Genomic DNA, 23,206 nt, shown 5'->3' on the forward strand with positions numbered 1-23,206 from the left:
AGACGCCAGTAGAGATCGATCAGCTACTCTCCATTGACATAGGCGACAAGGAGACGTTGAGATCCTACAACAGTCGTTATTGGGAGACCTTCAACCAGATAGGAGATTGTCCCACAAATCTCGCCATCGCGCAATACAAAAGAGAACTTCTAGTCAGAAACAGGCTGAGGGACTCAATTACCATGACACCTCCCCTCACAATGGAAGCCTTAATGGAGAGGGTACACCAGCACATTCGGGTGGAGAAGGATGGCGCCCGTGCTGAAACAAAGTCTGGTACAACCGCAATACCAGATAAAAAGACTTCAGCAAAAGTCAACGCGGTAAAATGTCCAAGCAGAAACGGGCGAGGTAGGCGGGATAATGAAGAGGACCACGATAAGAGGTGGTTGAGAGTCTGCACTGCCATTACCACGATGTTCAAAAAACTAATCTATCGGATTCTCAGTGAGATACGCGATGAACATTACGTCAAATGGCCAGCTAAATTGAGAGAGGCTCAAAAAGACTATGACGAAAGATCCCGGTGCACCTTCCACAAGGAAAAAGGGCACCGCACTGAGAATTGCACGCCATTGAGACAGTATCTAGAAGAGTTAGTGGCAGCTGGGCATCTAGACCAGTACATTGAGGGAGGGACGCAGTCAGCCCCCCAAAACCACGATCACCCAAACGAAACACCAATTGACGTCCCACCTCAAGGCGTGATAAACGTAATACATGGGGTATTCGAGCCTGAGCGAGTATGTGAGCTCAGGAGAATGATAAAGAAGGTTGAGCACTTAAGGGAGGTATTAAGTGTGCAGCCCACCATTAAAAAGGGGAGAACAGAAGCCACGAATATCATGTCTTTTTCAGACAGAGACTTGGCCAGGATATATTGCCCCCACAATGATGCACTGGTCGTCACTCTCCACGTCAAGGATTATGACATCAAGCTAATTTTGATTGACCAAGGAAGCTCATGTGAGATAATGTATTACGAAACCTTTAAACAGTTGAAACTGGAAGACAAAGACTTGGCACTTGCCGTATCTCCCCTAATCGGATTCAACTCAATGCCAAAGTAGCCAGTTGGCAAGATTATCCTCCCAGTCAGAGCAGGAAGCATGACGAAACAAGTGGAGTTCTAGGTATTGAAAGTCCCTTCCACTTACAACATAATCTTGGGGAGGACATAGCTGCATGCCATGCGATCGGTAGCATCAACCTACCATCAAGTAATGCGGTTTCCCAACGAAGTCGGAGTAATTGAAGAGGTCTATGGAGACCAAATTATGTCCAAGCAATGCTTCGTCATAGCAAATGGCAGCCGGGCTGCCAAAGGGTTTGTTCAGATGGTGGAAGAACCTGAAAGTAATGAATTATTTGCGGATGTTGGCAAAGCCGCTGAATAGAAGGCAGTGGAAGACTTGGTACAGGTAAGAATAGATGAAAAGGACTCGAAAAAGTTCTTTTTGCTTGGTTCATCTATGTCCAGCACCAAAAGAATAAAGGTCATGGAATTCTTGACCTCTAACATCGAAGTGTTTGCCTGGATGCCGTATGACATGCCTGGCATTGACCCAAACTTCATCTGTCACCAATTGAATGTCCATCCAACTGCAAGACCAATCATACAGCGCACCCGCAAATCAGCACTCCACCACGTCGAGATAGTGGTGAAAGAAATGGGAAACCTTCTAGAGGCAGGAGCTATCAGAGAGGTGCACTATCCCAAGTGGATATCCAACATAGTAGTGGTGCCAAAGAAGAATGGAAAATGGCGTGTCTGTGTGGACTACAAAACAGTCAACAAGGCGTGCCCAAAAGACAACTTTTCCCTACCACGGATAGGCCAACTGGTAGACCTAACGGCAGGACACAATCGACTTAGCTTTCTTGATGCGTACAGAGGTTACCATCAGATCGCTATGTATGAACCAGACCAGGAGGTCACATCCTTTACAACGCCAAGAGGACTGTATTGCTACAAGGTCATGCCCTTTGGCCTAAAAAACGCAGGGGCAACATTTTAGCGGATGATCACCAAGATGTTTGAGCCATTGTTAGGCAGAACAATGGAGGCTTACATCGACGACATGGTGGTCAAGAGCAAGGATGAGAATAACCATCTCAAGGATCTAGGTGAGATGTTTCAGATCCTAAAGAAGCACAAGTTGCGCCTTAATGCATCCAAGTGTGCGTTCGGCGTAGGGTCTGGCAAATTCCTAGGCTTCCTGGTAACCAACCGAGGTATAGAAGTAGACCCTTCTCAGATCAAAGCAATCCAGGATCCAGAGAGGCCCAACTCAGTGAAAGAAGTACAACATCTCACCGGTATGGCAGCCGCGCTAAACCGGTTCATAAGTCGGTCGTCAGACAGATATCGACCATTTTTTTAAGCATTAAAGGCCAAGTTTGAATGGGATGAAGAATGCGACCACGCCCTAGAAAGTTTGAAGGAATACATGTCTTCTCCACCACTGCTAGTGAGCCCAATACCTGGAGAAGAACTATTTTTGTACCTGGCAGTTTCACAACACGCAATTAGCGCAGTGTTGGTCCGAGCGGAAGGAATCCAACATCTACCCATCTTTTATGTCAGCAAGACATTGCTGGGCGCAGAAACCAAGTACTTACTATTGAAAAAACTGGCCTTAGCCTTGATGATGGCCTCAAGGAAGTTGTCTCACTACTTTCATGCTCACACCATAATCGTCCTCACAGCTTTTCCATTAAAAGCTTTGTTTGAGAGGGCGAACTTTTCTGGGCGAATCTTGAAGTGGGCACTAGAGTTGAGATAGTTTGACATCAAGTTTCAACCTAGAACCGCGATAAACGCCCTAGCTTTGGCAAACTTTGTCGCAGAATTCACACCAGGAAGTCATCACGTCTGCCCAGTTGACTTAACGAGTACAACCGAAATAGGAATGGAAAGTGGCGTCGGAATAATGCAACCCCTAATACAGGATACCCAACTCCCTCCCAGGACAAACCAGAGTGAACAAAAGGAGGGAGAAACAAACCATGCTGCACCAAGCAAAGACCCATCAACAAATACAGACTTGGTACAATCAGGTAGCGAGGGGCAAACAGTAAGTGTGGACTTTGAAAAAAACACCAGCAACACTCAGGACCCCAAGGCATCATCCGATCCCTCCACCTTCTGGAAGCTATTCGTTGGAGAGATATAGAAGCTCTTTGTGGATGGAACATCCAATAGGCACAGAGTAGGACTCGGCATAGTCCTCATCTCACCAAATGGCCTAGTAGTGGAACAGGCGGTCAACCTTGGCTTCCCAGCATCAAACAACGAAGCGGAGTATGAAACATTTCTGGCAGGACTGAAATCAGCATTCTACATGAAAGCCACTGAGTTCATGGTCTACAGTGACTCACAGCTGGTGGTAAACCAGATTTTAGGCAACTACGAGGCAAAGGATGAAAGGATGGCTAAGTACCAAGAATTGGTCAGAAAAGAGATCATGAAATTTGAAGTAGTACGGATAGAGCAGATTGGCCGAGAAGAAAACAGCAGAGCAGACAAGCTAGCAGGCTTTGCTTCAATGGCAGATACATCCATCCCACATCCATTACTAGTTGACTACTTACCAAGACCAAGCATTGAAGAACCCGAAGAATAAGAGGTATGTTGTGCCGAAGAAGAGGTATGTTGTGCCGAACTAGGCCCTTCATGGATGGATCCTATTATAATGTTCCTAAAAGATGGTACTTCGCCTGAAGAGAAGAAGGAGGCCAACAAGATTAGAGCAAAGTCACAACGATTTTTTCTCTCCCCATCAATGGCCTTGTACAAGAAATCCTTCACAGGACCTTAGCTGAAGTGCGTCCATCCCAGCAAGGTCGAAGCATTCCTGTTCGAGATTCACGAAGGCATATGCGGAAGCCACCAAGGAGAGAGATCATTGGCTTACAGAGCAATTTCGCAGGGATATTGGTGGCCTTACATGTAAGCAGATTCGGAGAAGTATGTCAAGAAGTGCGAGAAATGTCAGAAGTTCGCACACCAAATACATCAGCCAGCCAGAGAGCTTCTACCTTTAACTAGCCCATGGCCCTTCGCAATGTGGGGCTTGGACATAGTAGAACCACTTCCAACAGCACCCGGCAATAGAAAGTTCTTCCTTGCAGCAACAGACTACTTCACAAAGTGGGTGGAAGCAGAAGCACTAACATCAATAAAGGAGAAAGATGTGAAGAAGTTCGTCTGGCAGAATATCATCACTCGGTTTGGCATACCCAAGGCGCTGATATCAGACAATGGCATCCAGTTCGACGGAAAAAATTTTAGAGGCTTTTATGAGGAGTACACGATAGAATTCTACAACTCTACACCGGCATACCCCCAAGCAAATGGCCAGGCAGAAGCATCAAACAATGTTGTCTTGGATGGATTGAAGAAAAGGTTAGAGAAAGCAAAAGGAAAGTGGGCTGAGGAACTTCATCATGTTTTATGAGCTTACCGTACCACACCTCGACGATCAACTGGAGAAATGCCATTTTCCTTAGCTTATGGCATGGAAGCAGTAATCCCACTGGAAATTGGCCTCCCCACCATTAGAAGCGAAAATTTTGACCCAGACTTAAATGGAGAAGCCATAGCATTGGAGCTCGATCTTGCGGAAGAAAGAAGAGAAAAAGCACTGATTCACATCGGCTCATACCAACAGGAGTTGTCAAGAAAGTATAACAAAACAGTACATCCAAGACAATTCAAAATCGAAGATTGGGTACTATGCAAAGTGATGGGCAACACCTTGGTACCCGGAGATGGAAAGTTAGGACCTAATTGGGAAGGACCTTACAAGGTGATTGGATTAGCAGGAAAAGGGACATACCACTTGGAAGATGAAGATAGCAAAGCCATTCCCAGGCCATCAAACACTGCCAATCTCAAACTATTTTATTTTTAGCTTTTCTTTCAAGTATTTGTAATTTTTTCTTTCTCTATAAAACAAGTAGTTTCTTTTTAGTATAGTTGTTTCCTTCTGTAAAAGATTGTTTTAGACGCACTGAAAGCATAGTTGGCAGGAATAACCAACTTAGAGGTTGGCTGGAAAAACCAACACTTATTATCTAAGTTGAAGGGGTTGGCTGGAAAAACCAACACCCCTCCTAAGCCCAGGATAAGGATCCAGGCTGCAGGACGTTTAGTCAGAATAACCAAACACTTTACTCTAAATTGGCAGGAATAGCCAACTTAGAGGTTGGCTGGAAAAACCAACACCCCTCCTAAGCCCAGGATAAGGATCCAGGCTGTAGGACGTTTGGTCGGAATAACCAAACACTTTACTCTAGGTTGGCAGGAATAACCAACTTAGAGGTTGGCTGGAAAAACCAACACTTATTATTCTTCAACCAAGATAAGGATCTAAGTTGAAGAGGTTGGCTGGAAAAACCAACACTTATTATTCTTCAACCGAGATAAGGATCTAAGTTGAAGAGGTTGGCTGGAAAAACCAACACTCATTGTTCTTCAGCCAAGATAAGAATCTAGGCTGAAGAGGTTGGCTGGAAAAACCAACACTTATTGTTTGTCAGCCGAGATAAGGATCTAGGCTGAAGAGGTTGGCAGGTATGGCTAGTTAGATTGCAAAGTTAAGACCGGGCTAAAATATCTCGGCCAGAGAATTTACTTCATTCAGACTATATCATACAAATAAGCCAAACAGACAATTGAGGAAAATAAAAGATGATTTCATTGATAATGCAAAGCCAAAGTACAAGAGATGGGACCGTAGCCCAGTTACAAAAACTTCTAAAGTTAGCACCTAAAAGAAAAGAAAAGTGCATAAATCAAGCAAAGAGGTCGTCTAGGTCGGCGTCCAAAACAACCCGGTCTTCACCCAAAGGTAGCTCGGTTGTTGCAAGCACCTCTTGGTTCAGCTCGGTTGGAGGCACCGTATTAGACACAGCAGGCAAAGGTGCGATGGAGACCATTGGAGTTGGGGAGATAGACTGGCGACTGGGCTAGGTGTTGTCTTCTAGAACAGCATCTTCGTCCTCCTCTTCCAGAAATTTTTGCTGAATGGCGCCAGCGTACTCCGCCATAGAGCTCGGTATGAAATATGGAGGAAGGTTGAAGACCTCGGTCTCTGGGCCATGAACGAGCTGCGCCACAGCCGCCGTCCAGCCACACTTGAAAAAAAGATCTTTTGCAGCTTCACATTACTTGATGTACGTGGCCTCTCCCTCCTTGAAACCGCAGTCTACCGCGTCCTCAACCTTCTTCTCTAGCTCGGCTATCTCTGCATTCTTCTTGCCTTCAAGCTTGGCTAGCTCGCACAGATATTTGTCTTTTACCACGGCCGCAGCCTTTTTCTTATCTGCCTCAGCTAAATTGACCAGGCCAGCAAGCCGAGCTACTTCAGCCTGTAGCTCGGCCATCTTCTGCTGGGACTCTTTTAGCTCGGCCGTTTTAGCATTGGCCTCTGCCATGGCCTCCCTCGTGGTCTTTCGAAGCTCCAACACGCACTTGTGTGCAACGTGGTTCTTCTGCAAGGCCTGCAAAAGGAGAAAAACAAATTTTGAGATAAACCGAGCAAAAAGACATTGAAATTTGGAGAAGGAAAAGGAGAACTTACCAACACCATTGATTTGGAAGCCGAGCGAATGGCCTTCAGCTCGGTAAGATAATCATGGTGATCCATATCGGCTGGAAGGCAGACGCTCTTGGCCAGATTAAAGGCCAGCATATGGTCTTTTTCCGCAACCACTGAGTCGGAGTCAATGATAGCGCGGTTCTTGTAGGTAACCTTTGGCACCCACTTGGAGGAGCTAGCTCGGTCTGAGCGCTCCAGTTGTGGGCTTGGTGGAGTGGATTGTGGGAGAACGGTGTCTTCTTCATCAAGGATGCACGGCTCGGTCGTGGAAGTCTGGGCACACTTGTTTGGCCGAGATGAAGAAGGCTGAGCGGTTGGTAAGGCTACCACGGTCTCTTGAGGTTGGCTTGCTGATGGTACCTCGGCCTAGTTTGTTTCGGTTAAAAGGGCCCTCACTGCTCTTTTCTTGGCCATCTCTTGCTCCGCAATCAATAGGATCAAGTTGATTTGTGGAAGGGAAGGATCAGGTTCTGGTGAAGATTCAAGGAGGAAATCAGTCACTCTGGTTTTCCTGCGGCTACTATATCGGTAGGTCGGTTCAAAATTTAGTAGCTCGGCCCAACTTCTGTTTGGATGTCGGAGTGCGGCACGATGTACGTTTAAGTTTGGGTAGCTGTACTGAGACTTAAGGAAGTTCAAATCTGCATGAAGGAAGGAGACTACAGTTAGTACAGTTCAAGATAAGAAAACCGAAGTAAAGAAAAGCATGGAATTGAGCTGAGGTAATCCTACCGGCTTCACCCTTATTCCAATTTATTCTATCGCCCAGGATCTGAGCTTGATGATCCTCAAAGTTCCCAGATATCCAGAAGAAATCATCATCATTCACATCTTTTTTTATTATCTTTTCACGACGGCATCTTACTCTTAGATAGTAAACCCAGCCATCTTCAGCCGAGCCTATGGAGTATTGGTGGAAGAGCTCGGCCAGACCAAGATTAAGGCCAGCCCGGCGGTTTAGCCCGACAATGCCATTTATTATGCGGTAAGAATTGGTGAAAAGTTGTGTAGGGCAAAGGTTTGTTTGTCTGAGGAATTCACAAAGCCAGGGTTTCCCCAGGGTACGGTATCTAGGTCGGCCAAGATAAGATGGACATCATCAGGGATATGGTAGTCCCTTCGGAACTCAGCCATGGCCCCTGGTGAGTTTACTAAAAACCTATATTTACCCATTTGCTATTAAATTATGAATAAATTAGCCTAAGTGTTAGCTCGGCGCTGAGAAGATGTTGGATATCTCGGTCGAACGTTCAAAAGGAGTGCCTGGGCAACCTAGTCAGAGTCTACAAAGTAAAAAATAAAGGTGCTAAACACAGATCGTGGGACCGTGCTACAAGAAATATAGGCAAGATAAATGAAGTTCTAGCTCGGTTACATGGGATGCTAACCAGTCTTAGCTCGGTTTAAGCAAGGGGCTTTAGCCCGGTTGAGCCTTTGGGGCAGCATTCTTAGTTCGGTTTGAACTAAGGGAGCTGGTTTAGCCTCAAGATTTAGCTCGGTCGGTGGTTGAGGCTTTTTAGCGTGGTATTGCGCAAAACTAGTACGGTGTGATAGCTCGGTTAAAAGAAACAAAAGGTCCCTAACTTATGGAAACCGCAAGTAAGGCATAAGTTTTAGTGCGATTGTTGGTTGTGGCTAGGCGTGCATCTAATACAAACAGTATCCTAGTTCAGTTGATGTGTGATTCTGGATCAAATGCATCATTCTTCAGATTATTCGTGAGTACAAGTGGTTCTATTCTATGGTTTTTCATAGAAAAATGGAAGCAAACATGGCATATGTTTTGAAAAAAACATACAACTAAGCATGCTATATAAACATGGACGATATCAACAAACAGGAAATAGATTTGAGTTACTTACCAGTTCAAGATGGGGGGACTAAAGATGGGAGCAATCTTAGCAAAAAATACGAGCTTCAAAGTTGCAAGAGAACAGGGGCAAAGAAGCTCAAAGAGAGAGAAAATAATGAATAGTGAAGTGATAGATTCAAAACGAAGGGTTTGTTTTGAGTAGAGGGAAGGACAAAAAGGCGGGACTATTCAAAAAACGCAGAGTATGAAGACGGCGTGACAACTGCATTGGGCTAATCAGAGTCAGCCACATGTCCCTGGAATGGAAATCGATTCAGTTAGAGACTGAAGAGACGTTTTGACTAAACCGATGGGTAGCACAGTGTGAATTTAGCTCGGTTGGAAAGCTAACGTTTTTTAGCTCGGTTGGTAACAGGTAATCTCTATCATGCTGCACGGATGGAATTAAGGGGCAATTGAGAGGATAATTTATATGTAAATTGGGCCGAGCTGGGTAATAGGCCATTTTGTGGACCACAGTAAGGACTGAGTAAAAGGGCCTTGTAATTAGTCTGGTCCAGAGGAGCCTTGCAGATAGCCCGGTCCGAAAGAGCTTAGTGGTTAGCTCGGTCACCACGGTCGGCGCAGTGATAGTTAGCCCGGTCAAACCATCTTGGGCAGAAATATTTTTGGCTCCTATTCAGGACCTTACTGTTGAGTAGCTCGGTCCAAGCACGCAATGGTTAGCGCGGTCTACAGGCAAAGCCGAGATACATGTTACATATAAAGCGCCTGGATAAAAGTAACATGAGTATTGTTAGCTCGGTTACATTGTCATTGTACCATGACAATGCTAGCTCGGTCGTTTGGATATGACACCGAGCTAGGACCATCTCACTTGGTTAAGGCAGTGAGGGAGGTGTTGAGGGATAAGCATCATCTTTCAGGAGTGTGATTCCTAGGAGGACTCTGCTTGGAGGAATAAGAATCCTACTAGGATTGTGCCACGCGGAACCTATAAAGCTCATAACATCATCTATGGAGAGGTAACACAACTTTGATTCCCGAATACGCAGAGCTTTTGTCTATTTATCTATTTTGCTGACTTAGACATCGGAGAGGTATCCGGCATACACCCGCCGGCTAACTTACGTTTGTGTTTTCAGGGAGTAAAGCGACGACGTTTGGAGGAGCACGGACTTGGTCAACAGGATTATACGAGAAGAATATTTCTTGCTCGTACAAGTCCCATCTCTGAATCTCTGAATCATATACATAGTTGCTTCATTCGGTGAGAAGAGAGAAGACGACGATTAGGAAGAGAGAATGGAGAGAAGATGAAGAGACTAATAGGGGTTTTGGGTTCGGTCGCCTGCAAGGGTTGATGGGGAGAGAGAGAGAGAGAGAAGGTGGGTCAGATTTCAAGATTTGAAATCAGAAACAAAGAGATGAGAGTGTGTGTGTGAGAGACAGGGGCTGTAGGTTGAAAATGAGCTTGGACCAAATAGAGAGTGAGACATTGTGAGCCTTTGGATTGAGTTCAATCCAATGGTTCATATTTTGACAAAGAGACAGAAGTCTCATCAAGAAAAAAAAACAGAGTTGTTTTGTTATATAGATATATATATTTAATCTTATATTTATATTTATATATGTTGTGATTATGTTGTATTTATATATTATAATAAGTCAATTAGGTTACAAGGTTAGGGGCTAACTAAAACAAAAAGAAAAGAGGAAGGAATAGCCGCCAGGGGAGAGAGAGAGAGAGAGAGAGAGGCTTAATCAACTAAGAGTGATCAATCCTTGAGAAAGCAGAAAGAGAGTCGGTGGAGAAGAAGAGGAAAGGAGAAAAAAAATAAAAGGATTAGAATTTTGTTTTGGTGACTCCATTAATTTTTCAAATAATTCTTTGATCTTCAAAAAATAATTATGAGTATAAAACCCACTTCCCTTGATTTATATTTAATTCATTGTTTTTATTTATTTATTTTTATTTATTTGATGTTAGTTTGATTTTGTATTTACATAAAGATGATAGAATGATTTTAATTATTTTAATTAGTTGTGTATGTCAGGTTTAGGATTTTTATATGTATTTGTTTTATGGTTATAATCACACTCATGGTTATATGAAATTAAAATAAACTTAGAACCCATAGATAAATTCCTTATACTCCGCCATGACACAATGGATTGCTATTTTATTTGAGTGTTGGTGAGAAAGAGTGTATAAAAAAAGTGAGGATTACGAGATTTATTTAAATGCCTTAGGCTTGGCATTATTATGTTTGTTCTCATGAGTAGATGAGAGATTGTGTATATATATACTGTTGCATCATTCTCATGAATAGACGAGTGCTTTGATTTACACGCGTATGTATATGCTAACCATCCGGGGAGTGTAGGTCAAACTTGGGACGATATCCCCGTGCAAGTTTGGCTTCGGAGTGGTGTTAGGTATATGGGAGACACATGGGATATATGTGTAGGCCAGAAATGAAGGGCCGAAATGGTGGAGTTAAGATACAAAGAATTAAATATGAGTTTATTGTTATAGTGTGAATTGTATTGATTTGTACATCTTAAAAAATAGTAAACGATCTTGATAAATTATGAAATTTGAGCAGAGGCATGTATACGTGATTCTAAACAACTTTTGTGTTTTAACTTTTTATTAAAAAGATCGATTAGAACTTGTAATCAGATAATCTTGGTTACAATAGTTTTTATTCATTTTAGCAGGGCAGACTTTAGATGCTGTTTTAACCCACGAAACGAGCTCATTTTTCTTGGTTTCGATTAAGCAAAAGTAAAAAAATTATTCTGCACACTTTTTGTGTTTTGAACTTTTTTGAAAAAAATCATCTTAGAGCAGTTTCTGTTCGTTTTCAGTTTCAGATTTTTCAGTTGAATTCCATATAGGTTCTTCTATCAAATTTTTCTCTCAACTTATTTAGTTTCTACTAAATTCGTACGCAAAGTCTTTTAGGAAAATTAATTCTGTATAATTTTTGTTCTTTGAGTTTTGATCAATTCAAATTATTTAAGCATGAAACGGTGTATTTTTATACTTCTTCAGCAAGTTACTTATGATTAAATTATACTAACTTTTTTTCTTTTTTACAGAATGGTGGGTCTTACTAACTTTTTATGCATGGCTGACCCACCATGTTTTTATTTTTATTTTATACTCAATTTATATTTCATTGTGTATGGGCAAGAAACTAAATCAGTGTGTTTGGTTTGAGTTTTTTAGATTAAGTTTTTTGAAAACTGAGTTTTTAGTTTTCGTGTTTTTTTTGTTTTTTAGTGAATATTTTTAAAATTTTAAACTTTTTTTTTTACTTTTTTAGATACACCTTATATAGATGTATCTAAAAAGTAAAAAAATTGTAAAAAAATATTTTTAAAAATTAATAAATACATAAAAATATAAAAAAAAAAATGTACTGAGTTCTCGTATTTTTTTTATATTTTTGGTATTTAGTGAATTTTTAAAAGGCTTTTTTCCACAAATTTTTTACTTTTTAGGTATATTTATATTAGGTATGTCTAAAAAGTAAAAAAAAAAAATTTGCTTAAAATATTAAAAAAAATTTAGTAAAAACAAAAAAAAAAACACGGAAAGTAAGAAAGTAAAATTTTCTAAAAAGTGTTTTTGGAAAAGTGGAACCAAGCAAAGTTACCGTATCTCAGGAAACTACCCATTCGTCTCGGTACGAATGGAACTACTTGTCTTGTCCCTTAATAATAACAATTAAAGGTATTTTTTTTTTTTTTTTGGTGGTGGACAAGTGGATGTCAAATATTTGTACTCATATCAGTATACTTGTATACTGATTCATTTTGTCTCTTGGCATCTCAAGTGCACTCTGTTTAAGCGCAGCGGAGCTTCCTTTGCAGGATTAGTTGGGATTACGGTGGTGACGTGGAATAACTATAGTTGTTGGACATGTCTCTTGGATTTCTTTTGTTCTCTTGAACTTAGAGTTGATATTAGTTTATTGTATTTATTATTTTTTTTATGACGTTAGTATTTTGACAATTTGACATTATAGGTTATTTTTCAACTTTGCATTATTTAAGTTGTTTTAATTAGTTATTGTTACTTTAATGTTGGAGGTATTAGTTACTTATGAAATTTAAAGTGGATGGTTTGGTTGGCGTTTTGTTAGTTTTTTTTAAATCCCGTGTAACCTTTTGAGCATGGAATTTATTGAAACCTTATGGAGATGAAAATGTTTAATTTTTTTATTTCACCCCTAAGATTTGGATAATGGAATATTGATTGGGATTTAGTCCTAATTTAATATTTAATTGTCCAAATTTTGAGACGTGTCAAACATACACAACACTATAATATTAAACGATAGCATAAGGTTTATATAATAAAACAATCAATTTTTTCTTTCTTTTTCTGATGTGGGATTGTAAAATAAAAGTTAATAGTTGTTTGAACGGGAAGTTTATTTCTAATTAAGTAATCTCAATCGTTTAATTTTTAATATGGTGAATCTTAGTTTATTTCAAATCAAACAAATCTAAGCAATATATTTTGATAAAACAACTAAAACTGCAATTAAACCAGTGAATCAGTCAAACCGAAAATGATTCAGCTTAATCGGCTAAGTCAAAAGGCCAACCAATTTATAACAAAATTAATTAATTAAAACTTTTAAATTTTAATTTAAAATTAAAATCGTCTTGAACTAAAACATGTATAATACTATAATATTAAATGAGAGTATAAGATTCACTTTATATAAGTGAAAAACTCTTTTTTTTTTTCTTTTTTTTTTCTCAATGTAAGATTGTAATTGTCTTTAAGTTAAATATTATGAGAGTTTCAAAATCTCATACAAAATTATTTTTAAAATCAAAACGTTTATGTGAGATTATAAAATAAAAGTTAAATGGAAACAAGCCAATGAGAATTTTCTTAATTGTTTAAAATTAGGAAAATCAAAAAAATGAGTATGAGATATTGATTATTGTGTTTCTCACTAAAAATCTTCTTTTGCTTATATATATTAATTTATTTCAAATTTAATCAATATATTTTGATAAAATTATTAAAATCGCAATTAAACCAACGAATCAATCAAATCAAAAATGATTTAGCCTAATCGGCTAGGTCATAATTAATTAATTAAAACTGTTAAAATTTAAACTTTATTGAATTGAAACATACACAACATTACAATATTAAATGGGATGTGAGTATAAGATTCACTTTATATGAGTAAAACAACTCTTTTTTTTTTCTTATTTTCCCGATGTGGGATTATCAACTAAAAGTTAGCCAATGAAGATTTTCTTAATTATTTAAAATTAAGAAAATAAAAAAAAAATGGTTTGAGATATTAAATGGGATGTGAGTATAATATTTACTTTATATGAGTAAAACAACTCTTTTTTTTTTTCCATATTTCCTGATGTGGGATTATCATATAAAAGTTAACCAATGGAGATTTTCTTAATTGTTTAAAATTAAGAAAATCAAGAAAAGTAATATGAGTTATTAAAACTCTCACAAGATTTTTCACTAAAAATCCCTTTCCTTTATATAATATGTAGATTACCATTGTAACTAACTTTATAATTTCTTGTTAAAAATATAAAGAAACAAATAAAATTTAAATTTCTCTAATTTTTTTATACAAAATTTCATTATCCTAATCAAATACTTACAGGAAAAATATATTTTTCTTTTTATTTCTTTTCTTTTGAACTGATTTTTTTTTCTCTTTTACTTTATTAATTTTGCTTTCTAAGGCTATCTCTAATCCTTCAATAATGTTTTATCAAATTTAAATTTGATAAAAAAATTGTTAGAACGATACTCCAACAATTTCATTAAATCAATATCAAATGAAAAAGAGTTAAATTTGTCATCAAATTAAGAGAGTTTTTTACCTTCTATCAAATTTTGTAGGCGGTTGTTGGGCCGAACATCCGCTTAGACATCCTTTCGGACAATCAAACTTTTTTTTTTTTAACGTCAAATTTTATTCATGTTCGGGTGTCCGCCCGAATGTTCTCCCAGACAACCGTGCTTGTAATTAAATTTGATGAAAAATTTAATGGTAAATTACATTGACACCCCCTAAGGTTTATGTTTACTACAGTTCTCCCCTCACCTTTTGGAAATTACATCTTCCTTCCTGAGATTTAAAATTTCATTACAAATTACTCTCTCAGTTAGTTGACTTTAAGTCAACTAAGAGATTTTGCTGATATCAGCAATTTAATTTTTTTAAATACGAATTTTGCCCTCACTGGGTAAATTACATTGACACCCCTCACATTTTAGAAATTACAATCCCCTCCCTAAGGTTTAAAGTAGCATTACCAATTACCCCCTCGGTTAGTATTAGTTGAAAAAAAAAAATCATTGAAAAAAAAATTAATAGAAAAAAAATTTTGTTAGCCAAAATTTTAAATTTCTGTTTAAAAACTAACGTAAACTCATTTTTTAAATTTACGTTTTTTTTCTCAAATTCACAAACTGAGACAACCATTTATAAACCAAAAAAATTATCAAACAAGTTTTTATGACTGTTTTTAAAATTTTTGTAAATATAAATTGAAAACTGAAAACGAAATAGTGACCAAACAGGCCTCAGATGGTAAAAATGTCATAAAATTAACAAATAATTAAAAAAGTTACTAACGTAAGAAACGACTTATCAAAAGATTCTTAGGCTTTATTTAAAAAAAAAAAAAAAAAGATTCTTAGGTTATGTATGGTTTGATTTTTAAAATTAAAAATTAATTTGGTTAAGAAATAAAAAATAAAAAATAATTATCATTTTTATATAATTTTTATCTTTTAAGTGGTTAGAAATAATTTTTTACAAATTAAATATATTTTTTCTTATTTATTTTTATCAAATTAATTTTTTTTTTAAATGTCAGGGGGGTCCGTATTAAATTGAAACCTTAGGGGTTGTCAATGTAATTTACCCTTTAAGGTATATGTAAAGGTTAATGATAAATATATCATTTTAATTTATAAGTTAACACTGTCAAATAATTACACTGACAAGGAAATCAGTGTAATTTTCTAAATATAACGGGAGAACTGTAATAAATATAAATTTCAATGGTGTCAGTTTATTATTACAATAAATTATATCATATCAAATTTTTTATTAAATTTAATAAAATATGTGATAAAAGATTAGAGATACTGAACCAAATAGAATCTACAAAAATGCTTCCGATCACTAAAAGTTCACCACTAAATCGCCACTAACGACGTGGCTGCCAACGTGATAATGTGATGCAAACTCGCCCGTTTCTCTCTCTTCTCATTCATTTCAAATTTCAAATTCATTTTGACAATACATTGAGACTCTCTCTCTCTCTCTCCCTATTTTGAACTTCTCTTCTCTGAACTTCTCCTCTATTGTTCCTCTCTCTTGACAGTCGCATCTCTCCAACACCGGCGACCCCGACAAGCTCTCCAACCCGGCGACGATCGAGGTGAAACGCAGCTTCTCTCCGTCATCATCTTTCACTCACGACGAGTGCAACTTCTCTCCGTCTACTTGACAGATCTGTCTACACAGGTCAATTCTTTCTCTCTCTCTCTTTCTTTCTCTCTCTCTCTCTCTATATATATATACCTATATATATGCCCTGATTTGTTGAGATTTTTGTGCCTTTGACTTTGATTTCATCTGTTTAGGAGGATTTTGATTTTGATTTTGATTTTGATTTGATTTGCCCCAATTTTACATTACATTGGATTTTCCTAAAAAATCTATATATATGTATATATATATATATGGTGGAGAAGATATAAAAATGCTTAATCAAACGCTTGATTTAGTTAGGAATTCTCTTTTGGGAAAATGAAAAAATTTTAAATATTGCCCCAGAAATGTGTTTAGTTAGGAATTTTAAATTTTAAATATTGATTTAGTTAGGAATTTTTCACTCTTAAATGGTTTTATATTCCTCCAGAAATGTGAGATTACCATAGGAGTATGGGGATCAGATTTTTGATTAGTTTGGAAAGTGATTTCAGCTTGAGTAGGTAATCTGGAATTGTCTTCCCATTCCAATCCATTCAAAAAAGTGGAAATTCCACTTTTTGGCTTAAGACTAGAACATAATTTGTGAATCAAAGAGAAGACACAAACCCACCAGGCCATCTGAATTTGATGGGATCAGAGGAAGATAAAAGGTAGGAATAGCCTTCCTCTATTAAAACAGGACATTCATTTTTAAGCATCCAACTTCAATTGGATTTGCCAAAAAAATCTACATATATTTGGTGGAGAATATATAAAAATGCTTAATCATCCTTCAAAGCCACTATTTCTTTCATCATGTTTTTTGAGGACACTGAGTTATTTTGTATTTGGTTATTGACTTGTACCCTTTGATGCTCTGGCTCATATAACTGGTTCAATCCCTACATTCTCTTTCCTTAAACTAGGCTAGAGTATGAATTAATTTTTATTAAAAAACAAAAAGATGAAAGAGAAAGAGGTCATTAGTTGCAATAAAATACAGGGACTTTAGATGTAGATGGCAATTTCTCAATATCTTTCCACAGGAATATGATACAAAAGCAACACAATAGATATTACACAATTGAAAAGTAAAGAATAGATTAGATTTAAAGGTGCAACAATAAAGCTGCATCAGATCCTGCAGAGCTCAATCACTCTCAACATCCCCATGATCATTAAAAAAGTGCCGTCACAACCATCAAAATAACAGAATGCTCCCTTGGATTTTGAACCACAACATTAGTAAATAGTCCCGACTCCTGAAGAACCTAAAATAAGCAAACAATTACGTCCATCTGTTACCAAGACCAAGGCACAAAACAGTTAACAATAGTTGAGGCCTGACCTGCCATTCCAAAAGGAGTCATATTAACAAGATACCCCATGTTCAACTAAAAATGTCACTTGTTCAGGAAATAAAAGTAAAACCAGAAGGCAGGATATTAACCAATGACCACTATTAGTGTTTCTATATCAGCTAAACATTCAATCATATGATACTTGAAAGAGATATACATCTGTATTCCACAAAATAGTTAGTCCAAAAAGAACTTCTAGGAAACCAAGAGATTAAATAACTAAAATAGTTCCAGTTTTATTGCCAATAAAACTCAGCAAGAGTGCCAAATACTCTGGTACGACATGTTCTTTACTTGATTAGCGCCCCCCGCCCCCCCCCCCCCCCCCCCCTGTATGCATATCAAGTCCTGGAAAGGCAACTCCATAATCCAGCACTGGCTTGGCTTCATATGTCACTAAATTAAACTACTACACTCGTGTACCTGTATTGTCCAGATTCAACCCATTGCCTTCATATTCTAAAACACCATTTGCAGCATATGTCTGTGCAACTACATCATTTTGTTTGGTTTCTGTTAAATCTGACTGCTGTTGAACTTCCTGTACATTATTTTTGTGTCAATAACTTCACAAAACATTTAACCTAGTGATTTCAACAAACATGAATGGTATTGCCACCCTGTTCACTCACCGGATTCTTTTGCATATAAATGCCAGCCCAATGAGCAATATATGAGTTTGATTATACAATATATGTTTCAACTTCAGATTTCGCTTCATATTTTTGCAAATGTCAACTTCAAGTGTTAACGGCAGTACCTCAGATCAATTGACGTATTACAACAGAAATTGTCCTCAATGTCGGAAAATAGCAATCATTCTAATTTCGGAGACGGAACGAAACAAGAATAAGCTATTTTATTGTTGTCCTGATTGCAGTGGGTTTATTGCATGGTGCTTGCCCACAAATTCACAACGTAGGGAGGAAGGACAAGTGCGAATGGACAACACACCAACTGTTACCGAACAACTTCAAAGTATGGGCGAACATCTTCGATTTCAAAGTGAACAACATCAATTTTAGAACGCGCAGATGCAAAAATTGTAAAGAGACATAAATAAAAATTCGTGTTGTATTAATGGGATCTTCATCTTGCTTGTAATTGGTGTTATGTTAATTATGAAGATGCAATAATTTTTATACAAGGTAGAACATGTAATTGGTGTTGTATTAATTATGAAGATGATATGTATGAAGATTTCTGATATATTACAATTATGGATTGAGAAGTATGAATATGTAATCATGTGGATTGTTTGTTATCTGATTGGAAGCTTGAAAGTTATTTGTTTGTTTGTTTGAACACATATTATGGACAGATTTGAACTGATTTTGGGCTGATTTTGGACTGATTTTGGATAGATTTTGGACTGATTTGGAACATAGATTCTGTTTGTCTGGTTGAACATAGATTATTGACAGATTGTGTAACGCCCCGACCCTTTCCACGTCATTGATATTGTCCGCTTTGGGTCATGCCCGCACGGATTTGTTCTTTCCAGTGAGTCACCCATCCTAGAATTACTCCAGCCTAAGCACGCTTAACTGGGGAGTTCTAATAGAGATTTCACCACTTGGAAAAGGCCTCAATACTATATAAGGGTCCAGGTTTTTACTTTTATAGCTCAGGAACTCCCCCTCCATTCCCGATATGGGACACCGGGGCCTTACAATCCACCCTCCATAAGGCTGCACGTCCCCGTGCAGTAGCCTGCCAGCTCGCAAGCCCGCCCACATGCACCGAAAGACGTTAGGGGCCCACACTTGATACTCCTGAGAGTCGGCTCTGATACCATTTGTAACGCCCCGACCCTTTACACATCATCGATATTGTCCGCTTTGGGTCACGCTCGCACGGATTTGTTCTTCCCAGTGGGTCACCCATCCTAGAACTACTCCAGCCTAACAAGCTTAACTGGGGAGTTCTAATAGGGATTTCACCACTTGAGAAAAGGCCTCAATGCTATATAAGGGTCCAGGTTTTTACTTTTATAGCTTAGGAACTCCCCCTCCATTCCCGATGTGGGATACCGGGGCCTTACAATCCACCCCCCATAAGGCTGCACGTCCTCGTGCAGTAGCCTGCCAGCTCGCAAGCCTGCCTACATACACCGAGAGACGCCAGGGGCCCACACTCGGTAGTCCGGAGAGTCGGCTCTGATACCATTTGTAACGCCCCGACCCTTTACACGTCATCGATATTGTCCGCTTTGGGCCACGCCCGCACGGATTTGTTCTTCCCAGTGGGTCACCCATCCTAGAACTACTCCAACCTAAGCACGCATAACTGGGGAGTTCTAATAGGGATTTCACCACATGGAAAAAGGCCTCGATGCTATATAAGGGTCCAGGTTTTTACTTTTATAGCCCAGGAACTCCCCCTCCATTCCCGATGTGGGACACCGGGGCCTTACAATCCACCCCCTATAAGGCTGCACGTCCTCGTGCAGTAGCCTGCCAGCTCGCAAGCCCGCCCACATGCACCGAGAGACGCCAGGGGCCTACATTCGGTACCCCGGAGAGTCGGCTCTGATACCATTTGTAACGCCCCGATCCTTTACACATCATCGATATTGTCCGCTTTGGGTCATGCCCGCACGGATTTGTTCTTCCCAGTGGGTCACCTATCCTAGAACTACTCCAGCCTAAGCACGCTTAATTGGGGAGTTCTAATAGGGATTTCACCACTTGGGAAAAGGCCTCGATGCTATATAAGGGTCCAGGTTTTTACTTTTATAGCCTAGGAACTCCCCTTCCATTCCCGATGTGGGACACCGGGGCCTTACAATCCACCCCCCATAAGGCTGCACGTCCCCGTGCAGTAGCCTGCCAGCTCGCAAGCCCGTCCACATGCACCGAAAGACGCCAGGGGCCCACACTCGGTACTTCGGAGAGTCGGCTCTGATACCATTTGTAACGCCCCGACCCTTTACACAGATTTGTCACCCGTTGGGAAAACTAGCTTTCCTCTCAATCTACCCAATGATTTTCACCCAAATAAATTCCATTGAAAAGAGGACTCAAAATCCTAAATTTGTATATAAGAACCAACTTGAGATGATTTTTTTGGAATTTTATAAAATTGCAAGAAATGAACTGTTTTTCAGAGACTCAGGACCAGATTTTTAAACAAAGTATCCAAGCCCTAAAAACACACAATTAGGGGATAATAAAATTACCACAAGCTCTAAACACACCAAATAGTCTACAGTAAATTCAGATTGAAGAAATAAATAAATTTGATATTTATTTTAAATTAGAGAAGTTACAGCAGTGCCTAATTTGACAAATTTGCAAGGCAAAGTCACTAAATCAAACCCACACTCTTATATACATCAAAAACCATATTTCCCATTAATATGCAACACAAGAGGGCATCTAACAATTAGATGGGATAGTGAAAGAATTGGAGAAGACAAGGGGAAGAAGTGTTCTTACCTTGACTCAAGAAGGCACCCTTTTTCTTCCTTTTCTTTTTTTTCTTCTTCCCTACTTCTCCCTAATCACACTCTCCTTCTCTCACCCTCTCCTTGGCTATTGATATGTGTGTATGTGTGGAATTGAGACAAGGCTCTCAATTTATAGGAAATAAGCCTGGGTCCTAACTTAATGACTAAGGAAGGCCTAAATATCTAGATTTTTTTTTTTTATTTTGTTTTTCAACCAATTTTCTACCAAAATATTATTTATCACACCTATGTACATATTCAAATAAACAATAATATTCTATTCAAATAAATAATAAATATTCAAATAAATAATAAATGAAAGAACAACAAAAACAAAAACAAAAATAGAAATAAAAATAAAATGTATGAATTAATTTATAAACTAGGAGGTAAATAAATAAAAACCAAGTTTTAGGATATTTTCAATTATAAAGTGGTGTTCTAGGATTTAACTATAATACAAAATAAAATATAGAAAATTTATTCTATTGGACCATTTTGTAAAATTTTATGAAATTTGGGACTAAAATGCAATTAACCTAAGGCTTAGGGTTTCAAGTGTAACTACCAAAAATTAGGGTCTCTACAACCTATCCCCCTTAAATAAATTTCGTCATCGATATTGTCCGCTTTGGGTCACGCCCGCACGGATTTGTTCTTTCCAGTGGGTCACCCATCCTAGAACTACTCCAGCCTAAGCACGCTTAACTAGGGAGTTCTAATAGGGATTTCACTACTTGGGAAAAGGCCTCGATGCTATATAAGGGTCCAGGTTTTTACTTTTATAGCTCAGGAACTCCCCCTCCATTCCCGATGTGGGACACCGGGGCCTTACAGATTTGGATAGATTTTGGGCTGATTTTGGACAGATTTTCAACACAAATTCTGTTTATGTATTTGTCTATTTGAACACAGGTGCTTCACAGATTTGGACAACTTGTTAACACATATTATGAACAGAATTTCTTCACATATTTGGACAGATTATGGATTGATTTGGAACATAGATTCTGTTTGTCTGGTGCTTCACAGATTTGTGTATTTGAACACAGGTGCTTCACAGATTGTTGAAATACATTCTTGTGTATTTGAACATACATTCTCGTGTATTTGAACACAGGTTGACAGATTTGGATACATTTTCAACACAAATTCTGTTTATCTATTTTTTACACAGGTTATTGAAGACAGATTTTACGACATTTTTGCACACAGGTTTTTGAGCACAGATTTTTCCACACAGGTTTTTGAAGACAGATTTTTTCAACACTGGTTTTCCACAGTTTTGAAAACTTTTTTTGACACAGGTTTTCCAAGACAGATTTGAAGACAGGTTTTTTCACATAATTTTCAAGACAGATTTTTGCACACAGGTTTTTGAAGACAGCTTTTTTGAACACTGGTTTTTCACACAGTTTTGAGAACATATTTTTTTCACACTGGTTTTTCAAGACAGATTCGAAGACAAGTTTTTCTCACACACTTTTGAAGACAAATTTTTCCACACATTTGGGTGTAGAAAGAAATGCAAACATAATTTTTGAACAGATTTGTAACAGATTTGGAACAGACAGAGCACAATACAACATCAATTTGTTCTAAACCAAAAAATAAAGAAACTGAACAATCCAAAAATATATTAAATAAATTATCCAAAACAAAATAAACTCCAAGTTTAGTCACATAAAAGGCATTACAATTACAATTACAAGTATATGGTCAAGGTTAACTGTGGTTAACATAAATCTCCCATCCTTTTGTAAGGTTGCTCGTACCTTTGCTTTGCAATCAATTTTTGTAGACAAAGATGGCTTTAGAGGATTTACTTCTGATTTTTTTATTCTCTTTCCCGATCGAGAACATTCAATCCCAAAATATCTTAATTCCCCATCATCGCCACAAACTTGAGTTTTATAAGCTATGGAAAATCCAACATGTTTAGCATATTTGGCATAAAATGAATGCACTTCTTGCTTTGAGCTAAAACACATACCCCTCTTCGGTTCCTCAACTTCTTTACTCTCATTTAATAAAGGATTCTCTGCACTGTTCGAACCAATCTCCATTCCTGCTCATTCAAAAATACCATATGAAATCAAATGATTTAATAGATTAATAGAATAATAGAACCAAGCTATTCTGTTATTACTCTGTTATACTTACACATATACACAGATTGACAATGCAAGCTCTTGAACAAATTATAACATATTACCCTTTCAACAGACTATAACATATTACCCTTTCAAAAATTAACAGAGCTTCAAATTGTAACAATTTCTAATCTGTAAGAGCTTCAAATTGTAACAATTACCAGATTAACAGATTATAACAATTTCTAACAATGCAAGTTACCAGATTAACCCAAAATCTATCCAAAATTAGATTAACAATTTATAACAATTTAACAGATTTGGACTGTCATATTATCTGTTAATTAACAATATACAGATTTTGGACTGTTAATTAAC

At 38.0% G+C, this 23,206-nt stretch overlaps 1 long non-coding RNA gene across 1 annotated transcript; it reads left to right on the forward strand.

Annotated features, from left to right (window-relative positions):
• The first annotated feature begins 15,642 nt into the window (after positions 1–15,642).
• On the forward strand, positions 15,643–18,518 carry LOC114294571 (uncharacterized). Its single transcript, XR_003640495.2, has 2 exons — positions 15,643–15,974; positions 17,994–18,518. It is a non-coding gene; the product is annotated as an uncharacterized LOC114294571 (long non-coding RNA).
• The last annotated feature ends 4,688 nt before the right edge of the window (positions 18,519–23,206 follow it).

Source organism: Camellia sinensis, chromosome 10 (assembly GCF_055761805.1).
Source record: "Camellia sinensis isolate YWXY chromosome 10, ASM5576180v1, whole genome shotgun sequence".
NCBI classification, from domain to species: Eukaryota; Viridiplantae; Streptophyta; class Magnoliopsida; order Ericales; family Theaceae; genus Camellia; species Camellia sinensis.